We start from the raw sequence: 14,030 nt of genomic DNA, 5'->3' as shown, positions 1-14,030 counted from the left end.
GTTGTTTCCAGTTTGAAGAATTGTGTATACAGCTGCTATAAACATTCTCTTTTTTTTTTTTTTTTTTTTTTTTTTGAGACAGAGTCTGGCTCTGTTGCCCAGGTTGGAGTGCAGTGGCACGATCTCGTCTCACTGCAAGCTCTGCCTCCCGGGTTCACACCATTCTCCTGCCTCAGCCTCCCGAGTAGCTGGGACTACAGGCACCCGCCACCACGCCTGGCTCATTTTTTGTATTTTTAGTAGAGACGGGGTTTCACCATGTTAGCCAGGATGGTCTCGATCTCCTGACCTTGTGATCCGCCCACCTCGGCCTCCCAAAGTGCTGGGATTACAGGTGTGAGCCACTGTGCCTAGCCACTATAAATATTCTTACACAGCCTTTCCATTGGCATAGCTTTCATTTCTCCTGGATATATAACTAAGAGTGAACTCACTGGATTATAAGGTTGGTGTAGGTTTAACTCTAAAAAACAAAAAGCTGCCAAAGAGATTTCCAAAATGACTGTTTCATTTTATACACTTACCTCTCTAGTGTGTGTGAAGTGGCATCTCAGTACAGTTTCAATCTGCATGTCCCTGGTCAAGGGTGATGGTTCATGCCTATAATCCCAGCATTTTGGGAGTCCGAGACAGGAGGACTATTTGAGCCCAGGAGTTTGAGACCAGCCTGAGGAACATGATGAGACCCAGTCTCTACAAACACACACACAAAAAAATCTTAAAATTAGCTGGGCATGTTGGTGCATGCTTGTAGTCCCAGCTACTCAGGAGGCTAAGACAGGAGAATTACTTGAGCCTAGGAGGTTGAGGCTGCAGGGAACCGTCATCATACCACTACACTCCAGTCCAGATGACAGAGCAAAACTGTCTCAAAAAAAAAATTGCATATCCCCAACGATTAATGTTGTTAATTAAGTATGTTTTTGTGTGCTTATCGATCATTCACACATCTTCTTCTGTAAAATATCTATTCCATCTTTTGCCTGTTTTTTTATTGGACTGTTTGTCCTTATTTTGGATATATAGAAGTCCATTACATATCCCTGACTCTAGTCCCTTATGGTGATTAACATATTGAAAATACCTTCCCGACTGGGCGCGGTGGCTCATACCTGCAATCCCAGCACTTTGGGAGCCCGAGGTGGGTGGATTGCCTGAGCTCAGGAGTTCATGACTAGCCTGAGCAACACGGTGAAACCCTGTCTCTATTAAAATACAAATATATATATCAGCCAGACGTGCCACGTGAGCCTGTAGTTCCAGCTCCTTGGGAGGCTGAGGCAGCAGAATTGCTTGAACCCAGGAGGCGGAGGTTGCAGTGAGCCGAGATCGCACCACTCCACTTCAGCCTGGGCAACAAAGCGAGACTCCATCTCAAAAAAAAAAAAAAAAAAAGGGAAAAAGAAAGAAGAAAATACCTTCCCATAATATATGTCTTGAGCTTTCATTTTCTTTATATTGTCTTTCCAGAGGCAGAAGGTTGTTTTTTTGTTTTGTTTTGTTTCTTTGATCATCTTTGGAATAATTGACATCTTGGCAATATTGAGTCTTCCAAATATCATGTATTTCTTCATTTATTAGGCCTTATTTAATTTTTCTCAGCAATGTTTTGGTTTTCAGAATAGTGGTATAGCTTTTGTTAAATTTATTCCTAAACTTTTTCGTTTTGGTGCTATTGTGAATGGAATTGTTATTTTCTAATTGTTTGCTACTATTTGTATTTAGAAATACAGATGACTTTTGTATATTCTCCTTGTATCCTGCAACCTTATTAAATACACTAACTATTTGTTTTGTTGATTTCTTGAGGTTTTGTACACAAATAATATTGTCTGCCATTATAATTGTCTTATTTTTTTCCTTTACAATTTTTGTGACTTTTCTTTCTTTTCTGGCTTCATTGCACCAGCTAGGACCTCTAATAAAACCTCACATAGAAGAGGTGCTAGCAGACATCCTTAACTTTTATCTTAGGGAGAAAGTATTCAATATGTCACCATTAAGTATGATATTATCAGCATACTTTCTTTAATAATATTCTTTATGATATTGAGGAAATTTCCTTCTATTCCTGATTTGCTGAGAGTTTTGATCATAAATGGATGTTGAATTTTGTCGAATACTTTTTCTGCATTTATGGGGAGGGCCATGTTTTTTCTCTTTGATGGTGAATTACATCGATTTTCAAAGGCTGTCACAAGCATATTTACTAAGAGTTGTCTTTTCACTCTCAAAGGTGATCCATATTTTACAACAACTTAAATAGTTACTCATTCTAGATTCCCCTCTCAGTTTTACATAACCACTGAGCCTCTTTCAACTTGCAGCTTTAAGAATCTCCTTCTCCTGGTGACTCGGACTTGCCTGCCTCCATCAGTAAGCCTAAGATTAGGAGGCTTCCCTGGTATTAGCGAGTAGGCTAGAAACTCGGGAACCTAAAGAATCTCTTACCTGGTAAGATATTTTTTAAAAACAGAGTTCTAAATCCTTCCTACCTCTCCAAGTGCCACCCCCTGGGTGGTGTTTGGCTCGCAGGGAAAAACCCAGAGTGTAGACCACTGACAGGAGTTAGTATTCATCCTTTGCTCACCCATTGCTCCCCATCCTGTATATTAAAAAGCCAGATCTTCAACGATTGCAGCCTCCTGGAGATTTAAAGCTAAAGTGAAAATGTTAAGTGATAAAAGAATGGTCTTTTATATTTATATAATCAGTAAATATATGTACACTTTTTTATAGCTTTAGAGGATACAAGCACAGTTTTGTGACATGGATATATTGTATAGTGTGGAAGTCAGGACTTTTAGTATAATCACCACTCAAATAGTGTACATTGTCCTTATTAGATAATTTCTCACCCCTCAGCACCCCCCGCCAACCCTCCTACCTTTCTGAGTTCCCAATGTCTATTATTCCACTCGCTATGTCCACATGTCCATTTAGCTCCCACTTATAAGTGAGAACACAGGGTATTTGGATTTCTGTTTCCAATTTGTTTCATGTAAGGTAATTACCTCCAGTTCCATCCATGCAAATATATTTAAGGGAATACTCCAAACCTGGAGTGAGAAGCATCTCCTAGGAATTTGCACTGCGGCTTGGAGATACTCCAATGGAGAAGTCAAAGTCTTTGAGAATTCCTGCTAAATACTATCTAAAATAAACAGGAACAGGAACTGATTTCATTGAGCAAAGATAGATGGCATTTTGGTACCATCTTTTTTTTTTTTTTAGATGGAGTCTCACTCTGTTGCCCAGGCTGGAATGCAATGGCACGATCTCAGCTCACCATAACCTCCGCTGCCCACATTCAAGCGATTCTCCTGCCTCAGCCTCCCGAGTAGCTGGGACTACAGGCACATGCCACCCTGCCCGGCTAATTTTTGTATTTTTAGTAGAGACAGGGTTTCACTATGTTGGCCAGGCTGATCTCGAACTCCTGACCTCATGATCCACCTGCCTCAGCCTCCCAAAGTGCTGGGATTACAGGCATGAGCCACCGTGCCCGGCCTTGGTACCATCTTTAAAAGAAATCTTCTATAGGCTGGGATTTCAGAGGCCTGGTTTTTAACTTCAGCTTTGTCGTGAACTCTCTGCGTAATCTGAGGCAAGCTATGCCACATATACTACTACCACTACTACCGTTACTACGGCTAATAATAATAATAACGACTGCTAATATTTATATAGAACTATGCCAGATATTTCACATATATTATTTCACTCTTATAAAAGGGGAAAGATTGGCTGGGCGTGGTGGCTCATGTCTGCAGTCTCAACACTTTGGGAGGTTAAGGTAGGAGAATCATTTGAGCCCTGGAGTTTGAGAGCAGCCTGGGCAACATGGTGAGACCCCCATCTCTACCATTTTTTTTAAATAACAAAAAAATGAAAAAGGAAATTCAAGAGTAGAAACAAGAAATATTCAAAAATAATAATACCTGTCACTGTGAAAAAGGCTTGTCACCAAGTATCTCATTGAAACTTTACAACTTCCCTAGGAGGTGCGTTCTATCACCTTAGGAAAGTGAGACTCAAACAGGTTACCTTGACCAAGGTCAGACAGCTGGCAAATGGCAGAGCTGAAACTCAAATCCAGGCAATCCAACTCTAAAATGCTTGTTTTAATCCTAATGGGGAACTACCCTGTCCTACCTAGCATGGAAACTAGATAGGCAGAAAAAAAATACGGTTTTTCAAAGGAGCATGATTACAAGGACAGAAGAACGGTCTAGAACTCTCTTACTTTAAACATTAACCTTACAGTTACCATTTTTTGAGTGCTTATCCACAAAAATTTTTCCTAAAGCACTTTTCACACATTTCTTTTTTTAACCCATGGAACTGCCTTTTGCCATCGTCTGGCCTCAGGTCTGCAGCTCTTGTGACAGTGCTTCAGTGCCGTCTCTGCCACCTTGGTGTGGATGCCCCTTTTCAGGCTCAACCACTTCAGATTCTGCATATTTGCAACGTTTCCCTGCTTTCCTCACTACTGAGTTTCCTGGAACCCACTCCCTTCATGGAAAACAATCCAGTGCAATCTTTGGCCCCAGGACACATGACCGGCTTACTGGCCAACTTCCAGCCCTCACCAACTGTTGGTAGAGGATAGGATTAGATGGCTGGCCCTGCATCCACAGGAGTGCATGATGCAATGTTTTTAAACCTGGACTAGGCCATCTGAACGGTTTGCAACTAGCTTGTTTTCCTCCTGTTCCAGCTTTGGAATGGAACTGAGTGAAAGCCAACCCTAGGTCTCTATCAGATAGGGCAGCAGCCAAAGCAAGGCAAAGAGAGCAGAGTGCACAAAAATAATATCACGCACTGCAGGGCAGGACAGGAGCCACGTGGAGGGAGGGTCAGATTCTGAGGTTTAAACAAGAGCCAAAATTCAGGTCTTGTGTTCGAGTCTTGGCTGATTTAGTTTTGTATTGGTCAAGGTCGTGCGAGCACCCAGCACCTGAAGCATGGCCCGGCAGGAAACCAGGGCAGTGGTTGTGACTGGGGAGTAACCTCATATTTTTAAATTAACCGCTTCCCTCAGTGGGTGGCAAAATAAGAGAGAACATGAAATCACTCAGTGTGCACCGAAATGGAGAACGCTTGGGCTTGGACTTTAGCACCATTTTGTCCCTGATGTAAAGTGTACAATCTTGCCACGGTATATAATTCTGAATCCTTGGAGGTCCCTGAATTGTCTGTGAATACTCCCTGTAAACTAAAGCTGTGTGTGGAATACTACTTTCAAAGCAGATAACATTATGATTTCTGGATATTCGTTCAGGATTCTTCAGTCTCTGGCTCTCCAAGCAGACTGCCTGAGCCTTATTTCCAGAGGGAATTGTCTCTGCGGTGTTTGCAGATTCCTTGTGAGCTGATAGCACTGAAACAGCATGAGAAACTACTCCCGTGACTTAGTCATCTTTAGACCCAGAGACTGTGGAAATGTCTGTCTTCCTGGGGCTTGAAGGGGTCGAGGGGTGGGCTGAATACCAGACCCACCCCCATCCTCTGGGCAGAAGCTATTTCCCACAGTCTCCTGGCCCAGACACAACGTCTTTAGAACAGAGCCAGGAATGTTTCCTGGAGTTTAATGCTGCCCGGAGGTCATGGGAGCGACGTTGCACAATGATTAATGACAGGGAACACTTAGTCAAGATTATATTTAATTTATACTTAGGTGTTGGCAATTTCTCATAGACAATTATTTCTCCAGGATGTCTCCTGATTCCCTCTGAGCTGTATGACTATCACTGTTAGATGTGTATTTGGGAATCCCAGAACTTCATGAATAGCTAATGGCAGACACAGGACTGCCCACGTGTTCCTATCTAGCACCTGTCTCCTATTGTTCCATATTTATCTCTATTATATTTCCTAAAATGATGATACTTCCTTCTATTTATAGAACTGTTCAGCTAGTTGCATACTGCCAGAAAAAAAGAGAGAGAGAGGAAAAAAACAAAACAAAGGGAAAAAAATGAGTGTCCTTGTATTCTGGTGTATTTGTGTTCCAAAGTCCATGAAATAAGGCGTATTCTATAATTGTTACTTTATTTTAAATAGCCATCCTTAATCACATTCTTTGACAATTTTTGACTCAGCTCAAAATATAGATAGTAATCTCAATCCCTTATATTTACTTTTGATGTAAAATCTGAATCTCTGGGATGTGTTTTTTACAGGAAATGAGGTTTCGCATAATTTCCTGAGGAAACTGAAAATTTAACTACTTCAGTAAATAAGAAGCAAACAAACAAAAGTTGCATCATGATCGTGGGAAGGGGAGGCAGAATCACTTTGACATGATCATATTGCCTTGGTGGGCTGAGATCCGGAGATCTCTAGGAAAATATCTGATGAACACCTGTTTCTATTGCTTCATCAGCCTTCACTACTACGATGTTACTATTCTCAGGTGACAAGCCCAGGTTAGCCTCACTTCTGTGGCCTGGTCCTGACTGAGCATGTTTTGGGGAGAACCCGACTTCCACATTCATGTGGGTCAATCAGCTATGTGAGCTCCAGCTTCTTCACGACGCTGTGCTCAAACAATGTCCACAACAAGAATATAGTCACAATACATTCTCTCTTTGATCTACATGAGCTCAAGTCATCACTTTATTCTTTTAATATAATGAGGGTAATTTGGTATCAAACTATAGTTGACCTGTTTCCTTCCCCTTTGTCAGCTAACTTATCAGTTGAGGGGAAAAAATCAGTTTCTAGAAATGTAAATCAAATTCATCTTACCATCTTCTCAGATGTTAGGCTTGATCCAAAGCCCACCAACATATGTGCCATATCCTGGGAAAATAAGACCAACTACACACGAATCTGTCTTTTAAAAATGATTGTGAGCACCTCAGTGTGTATGGTGGCTCAAACCTGTAATTCCAACACGTTGGGAGGCCAAGGTGGGCAAACTGCTTGAGCCCACAAGTTCAAGACCAGCCTGGGCAACACAGTGAGACCTCGACTGTATACAAAAAATACAAAAATTAGCTGGGAGTATTGGCACATGCCTGTAGTCCCAGCTACTCGAGAAGCTGAGGTGGAAGGATCACCCGAGCCCAGAGAGGTAGAGGCTACAGTGAGCGGTGATGGCACCACTGCACTCCAGCCTGGGGGACAGAGTGAGACCCTGTCTCAAAATATATATATATATAGTTGTGGTTATTTTATACTTGATAAGTGTTTGTTGTCAACATAGCATCTTAACTATGAAATATGATCCATTCTTATTATTGAAACTGGAACTTGTGGATTCATTTTAATTAACATTCCTTTTCAAGTACCTAGTGCTATGAAAAAGTAGACATTGCCTGGTTTAGCAAAGTGGAGTGAGTCTTGATTGTCTTCTGAAACTGACAACAGCAGGCAGGGAATCCGGGGTACACAGGGAACAGAACTGACTTTGCCAAGGCACTTGAAAAACAACTGGTTTTTGTTTATTTCTTTTTACTGTGGCTTTGTGAAACATATTCGGGTGATTTAATTAACCTCACTGAGCCTCATTTATTCAGTTGTAAAATGAAAAAAATAGTTGAACCTAACTCATTTGTTTATTGTGAGGATTAAATAAGAGGAGGCATGGGCTGGGCACTAGTAAACACTAAATAAATATAAGCTTTTTTTTTTTAAATAAGGGCAGGACAATTATAGCCTCAAGTGTCACATTCAATGTGACTCAAGTCATACCCTTTCACTTGAAGTTGAGGGTCACAGGCTTTTATTCCAGAACTTCTCTAAAACCACGTCATACTGAAGTCAAGGGTTAAAGAGTTCCCAAAATATTTGGACCCTATTAAAATGATTCGGGGTGGGCTTTCTACTGAGTCCTGGCAGAGAAAACCAGACCTAAGAATCGACCCATCACAGTTAAAACTTACTTGCTCAATTCTAAGGCATGCATATATACATATATATATATATATATATATATACATATATATATATACGTGTGTGTGTGTGTGTGCTTTATAAATCAGTTTGCCTTAATCAATTTTGCCTTTAATCAATATCTACATGTAATTTAGAGTTTTTCTTTTCTGCTCCATCCCCTTTTGAATTGGTGGCTTCTCTCAGGATCAATGTTGATGTAAAATTAAGTACAGTGTGGGCATATGTTATTTTTAAAATCCTTTGTGAGTTTTATAATTTCTTTTAAAATACCATCTTATTTAGTAAGAATTTAGGATTCTTTGCATTTATCAGGATGTCTGTTTTAATATGGAGTTGGTTCTGATGGAAAAGCTTGATTGATTACACCTTGGGCCCATCTTTGCTTTTAGTTCTCCACAGAAAGCCTACATGAATGAGCCACGTTATCACTTCTCTTAACCGTGGAAGTAAAGTCTGAGAGACGAGGAAATAACACTTCTGGAACGAAGCCATGCAATCCCTGGAAAGGAACTTAGCATCAACTCGGGCAGTGACCCACTGTGACCCTGTTGGTTGGCCATACCAACACCTGCCGGGCAAAACCCCATGCCTGAGGACTTCTCTGGGCTCTGCTTCTGCCAAACCTTTAATGCCGGGTCTAAGATGAATGAAAATGGTTTTCTATGAAGACCAGTATATAAGGACAGAGCAAGATTCCTCATCTTCAAATATTTATTATTTCCTTCTTCTGGTATTAGCAAATTTTGGCTTTAGATGATACTAATGCATACAGTAGATAAGAAATGTGTTATCAAAATAAGCATATTGATGAATAGTACATAAGATTCTATAAAGTGTATCAATTCTAACCTGTATATCTAATAGTAACATAATTTATATTATTAATATTACAGTACTGTAAGCCCTCTGTGTTCATGGGTTCTCCCACCAGCCACAGATTGAATCTGGATTCCACCAGCCACAGACGGAAAGTATTTAAAAAAAATGGGTGATTGAATCTGTACTGAAAATGTGCGAATTTGTCATTATCCCCTAAATAATATGTTATAACAACTGTTTACATTAGCACTTACACTGTATTAAGTATTATAGGTAGTCTAGCGATGGTTTAACGTATATGCGAGGATATGCAGAGGTTCGCTGCAAATACTACCCCATTTTATATCATGGACTTGAACAAACAAGTACTTCAGTATGAGAGTAGGGACTGGAGTCGTCCCTGCCAAGGGACAACTGTAATCACATACATTTTTTTTTTGTAATACCACTCTCAGCAAATTCTACATCAGAATCCAGACATTACATAGACAAATGCACATTCAAATTATAGAATGTTGGACTGGATTATATAGATTTATACAGATGTTCTATCATTTATCAATTGAGCAAGGTTCAGCTTAGATTTTTGGCTAATTTGAATTCATTTGATTTTGAAAGTGCAAGAAGTTAAAATTATCATTCAGTGATAAAATAAGAAAGATTATGATATTTGAGAATACTGTTTTTATCTTGACTATAACCTCTATACCTGGCAGAATTAGTGCCTAATTTTATGAGCAATGCAAAGCCTTATTAGAACAGGAAGGAGGCTGGGCCCAATGGCTTATACCTGTAATCCCAGCATTATGAGCGGCCAAGGCAGGTGGATCACTTGAGCTCAGGAGTTTAAGACCAGCCTGGGCAACACAGTGAAAACCCCTCTCTACAAAAAATATAAAAAATTAGCCGGGTGTGGTGGCATGTGCCTTTAGTCACAGCTACTAGGAAGACTGAGGTGGGAGGATCCCTTGAGGCCAAGAGGTGGAGGGTGCAGTGAGCCAAGATCGTGCCGCTGTTTTCCAGCCTAAGAGATAGACTGAGAACCTGTCTCAAAAAAAAAAAAAAAAAAAAAAAAAATCAGTTAAAAACAAAAGGGAACAGAAAGGAGACATCCTTCTTCCTCACCTGGCTTACAATTTTCAGCTTTGGGAGCAGTGCTGTGGGTGAGGATAATAAAATTACAGATGTATAAAAATACTCTGATAGAAAAATGAGATAAGGGTGAAACTAACAAAAGAAAAAGTGTATATGGTCAATTCACATATGAAAAACATATAACCTTACTAATAAAGCAATGCAATGCAAATTATAATTTTAAAGTATCATATTTGCCTTTCAAACATAGATGAAAAAGGTTATTACCCCCGATGAGCACATGGTAAAATAAACATCCTCATACGCTTCAAGCCACGTTTCATTGGACACATCACAGTATACATTAAAAGCCTTAAAAATCTTTAAGCCTGACCCAATAAATCCATTTCTAGAAGTATACACTAAGAGGAAAAAAGGGATGCATTTTAATATTTATGTTTAATGATAATTACTACAGTATTATTACTTATAAGAGTCAAAATTAGAGACCTAATGTGTCCCATAATAGAAGAAAAAGCAAATTTTAGAATATGAAATACTTTAGAGTAATTTAAAATGTTTTCAGATAATATTTAACAACATGGAAAAATGTTAATGATTAGTGGGAAACTGAAATGTTGTCTGAAAAAAAGCACGAAAATCTAATTACATATGTATTCTATTTCCAATTTATTAAACAGATATATACAGAAGTTTTCCTGGGACCAACATCGTGGTTATATTTTTTAGGGACATAAGAACTGTCACACTGGGTCAGGTCCAGGTTCAAAAGTCAAAGGAGGCTCCAGGCCACATTTTAGGAAGACGGAATTGTCCTCCCTAAGGAACACTTTCCAAAGAATTTAGATTTAATAATAAGAGCCACAACAATTTTTTATGCGTGTGAAGCACTTTACACTTTACAAAATTTTTCAGATTTATTTTCTCTCTGGATTCTTAAAACAATCCTTTGAGGTTGGCTGCATACTATTATGTGTTTTACAGATGAGAAAATAAAAGCTCAAAGAGTTACCCAAGTGGTAAGTGGCAGTTTTCAGCTTTGACCGTTACCCTTCCCTTCCTCATACCGGCCACTTCTTCTGGAAATGTGATTCATAAATACCTTCAGGCAATTTTGGAATACACTTCTAACTCCTGTGTATACTGTCTCTTGAGAAAATGTATTGTTTGCTTTTAGTCTATCCTATGTGCTCTAAAATTTCCTAGTTTCAGTATCCATGGGCATATTAATGTAATAGTTATTTAACTGTATTATATATAATTAGACATAGAGGGTAAGAGTGAGCTTAATAAGGCCAACTACCACCAGCAGCAAACACACTTGCAACCATCTTTCTCAAGAAATGTAAGATGGGGGACAGGAAAAACACCATTTAAAGGGACTTCCCTTGGGTCACAGGGAAAATTTCTAGGAGAGCATTGAGAATCAAGAACCATTATGATGTATCAGCTAAATAAGGTGTCAACAAAAACCATGCTTGGCCTTGTATGAAGCCCAGAGCTGGCATTTCCCCACCCTTGGTCATTCTCTTCCACCCTGTGTCTATCTAGGTCAGGCTTCTCAAACCTCACCATGGCAGATGCATCATGTGGAGACCTTGTGAAAATGTAGACTCTGATTCCCTAGGTCAAGGGCTGAGATTCTGCATTTCTTTCAAAAACCCAGGTGATGCTGCTGCTGCTGCTGCTGCTGCTGCTGCTGCTGGTCTAGACCACATTTTCAGAAGTAAGGATTTAAACAATCAGCACCCAGGGAGCTAGGACAAATCTTCCGCTTGATTCTTACTTGTAGGTTGGTTTTCTATAGCTAACTCAGTGAGAACTCTCACCCCTTTGTTTCTCCATTAGCAATTGTTCTTTTTTGTTCGTTTTTATAATCTATTTAATTTTTAATTTTGGGGGTACATAGTAGGTGGATATATGTATGGGGTACATGAAATATTTTGATACAGGCATGCAATGTGAAATAAGCACATCAGGGCAAATGGGTCATCCATCACCTCGCGCATTTATCTTTACTTTGTGTTACAAGCAATGCGATTATACTCTTAGTTATTTTTAAATGTACAATAAATCGTTCCTGACTGTAGCCACCCTGTTGTGCTATCAAACTAGATCTTATTCATTCTATCTAAATATATTTTTGTACCCATTAGCCATCCCCATCTCCCTCCCTCCACTACCTCTGATAACCATCCTCCTACTGTCTCTCTCCATGAGTTTGCTTTAATTTTTAGCTCCCATAAATAAATGAGAACATGTGAAGTTTGTCTTTCTGTGCCTGGCTTATTTAACTTAATATAATGACTTCCACTTTCATCCATATTGTTGCAAATGACAGAATCTCATTCTTTTTCATGGTTGAATAGTACTCCATTCTGTATATGTACCATATTTTCTTTATCCATTCTTCTGTTGATGAGCACTCAAGTTGCTGCAATGAACATGAGAGTACAGATATCTTCTATGTACTGATTTCCTTTATTTTGAGTAAATACCTAGAAGTAGGATTGCTGGATCACATGGGAGCTCTATTTCTAGTTTTTGAGGAACCTCCATACTGTTTTCCACAGTGATTGTGCTAATTTACATTCCCACCAACAGTGTAGGAGTGTTCCCTTTTCTCCACATCCTCACCAGCATTTGTTATTGCCCGTCTTTTGGATAAAAGCTATTTTATTGCGGTGAGACGATATCTCATTGTGGTTTTTATTTGCATTTGTCTGATGATCAGTGATGTTGAGCACCTTTTCATATACCTGTTTGCCATTTGTAAGTCTTATTTTGAGAATGTCTATTCAGATCTTTTGCCCATTTTTAACCAGATTATTAGATTTTTTTTCCTATAGAGTTGTTTGAACTTCTAATATATTTTTATTATTAATCCCTTGTCAGATGAGTAATTGGTAAATATTTTCTCCCATTCTTTAGGTTGTCTCTTCACTTTGTTGATTGTTTCCTTTGCTGTGAAGAAGCTTTTTAACTTGATATAATCTCATTGGTCTATGTTTTCCTTTGGTTGCCTGTGCTTATGAGGTACTACACAAGAAATTTTTTCAAGACCATGTCCTGGAGAGCTTCCCTAATATTTCCTTTAAGTAGTTTTACACTTTGAGGTCTTTTATTTAATCCTTTAATCCAATCTGACTTGATTTTTGTATATGGAAAGAGATAGGGGTCCAGTTTTATTCTTTTGCATATAAATGTCAAGTTTTCCCAACACCATTTATTAAAGACACTATTTTCTTCCCAATGTATGTTCTTGGCACCTTTGTTAAAACTGAGTTCACTGTAGACGTATATATTTGTTTCTGGTTCTCTATTCTGTTCCATTGGTCTGTGTGTCTGTTTTTATGTCAACACCATGCTATTTTAGTTACAATAGCTATGTAGTGTAATTTGAAGTCAGGTAATGTAATTCCTCCAGTTTTGGGGTTTTTTTGTTTTGTTTTGTTTTGTTTTGTTTTTTTCAGGATGGCTTTGGCTATTCTGGGTCCTTTCTGATTCCATATAAGTTTTAGGATTGTTTTTCCTATTTCTTTGAAGAATGTCATTGGTATTTTTATAGGGCTTTGAATCTGTAGATTGTTTTACTTAGTACTGAGAATTTAACAACATTAATTCTTCCAATCCATGAACATGGAGTATCTTTCCTTTTTTTGTGTCCTCTGATTTCTTTTGTCAACATTTCATAGTTTTCATTGCAGAGATTTCTCACTTCTTTGGCTTAGTTAATTCCTAGGTATTTTGTTTCATTTGTAACTATTGTAAAAGGCATTACGTTATTGATTTCTTTTTCAGATTGTTTGCTGTCGGTATACAGACATGCTAGTGATTTTTATGTTGATTTTGTGTCCTGCAACTTTACTGAATTTATCTATTAGCTCTAATAATTTTTTAGTGGAGTCTTTAGACTTTTTCAAATATAAGATCATATCATCTGCAAACAAGGATAATTTGACTTCTTCCTTTCCAGTTTGGATGCCCTTTATTTCTTTTCTTGTCAGATTGCTCTAGCTAGGACTTTCAGCAATTGTTCTGTGTTACATAAAATTCCTTTATAATGACTCTCAATCTTGGTTCTACATTATAATCATCTGGGATGCTTTATCAAACTTTGATTCCTGGGTCATACACCAGTAAAAGTAAATCAGAATTCCAGATATCTAGGTGATTCTAATGTGCAGGCAAAGTTAAGAACCACTCACTAG

The sequence above is a fragment of the Gorilla gorilla genome, chromosome 7, assembly GCF_029281585.2.
Source record: "Gorilla gorilla gorilla isolate KB3781 chromosome 7, NHGRI_mGorGor1-v2.1_pri, whole genome shotgun sequence".
NCBI classification, from domain to species: Eukaryota; Metazoa; Chordata; class Mammalia; order Primates; family Hominidae; genus Gorilla; species Gorilla gorilla.
Note: the sequence above shows the minus strand (reverse complement) of the source record.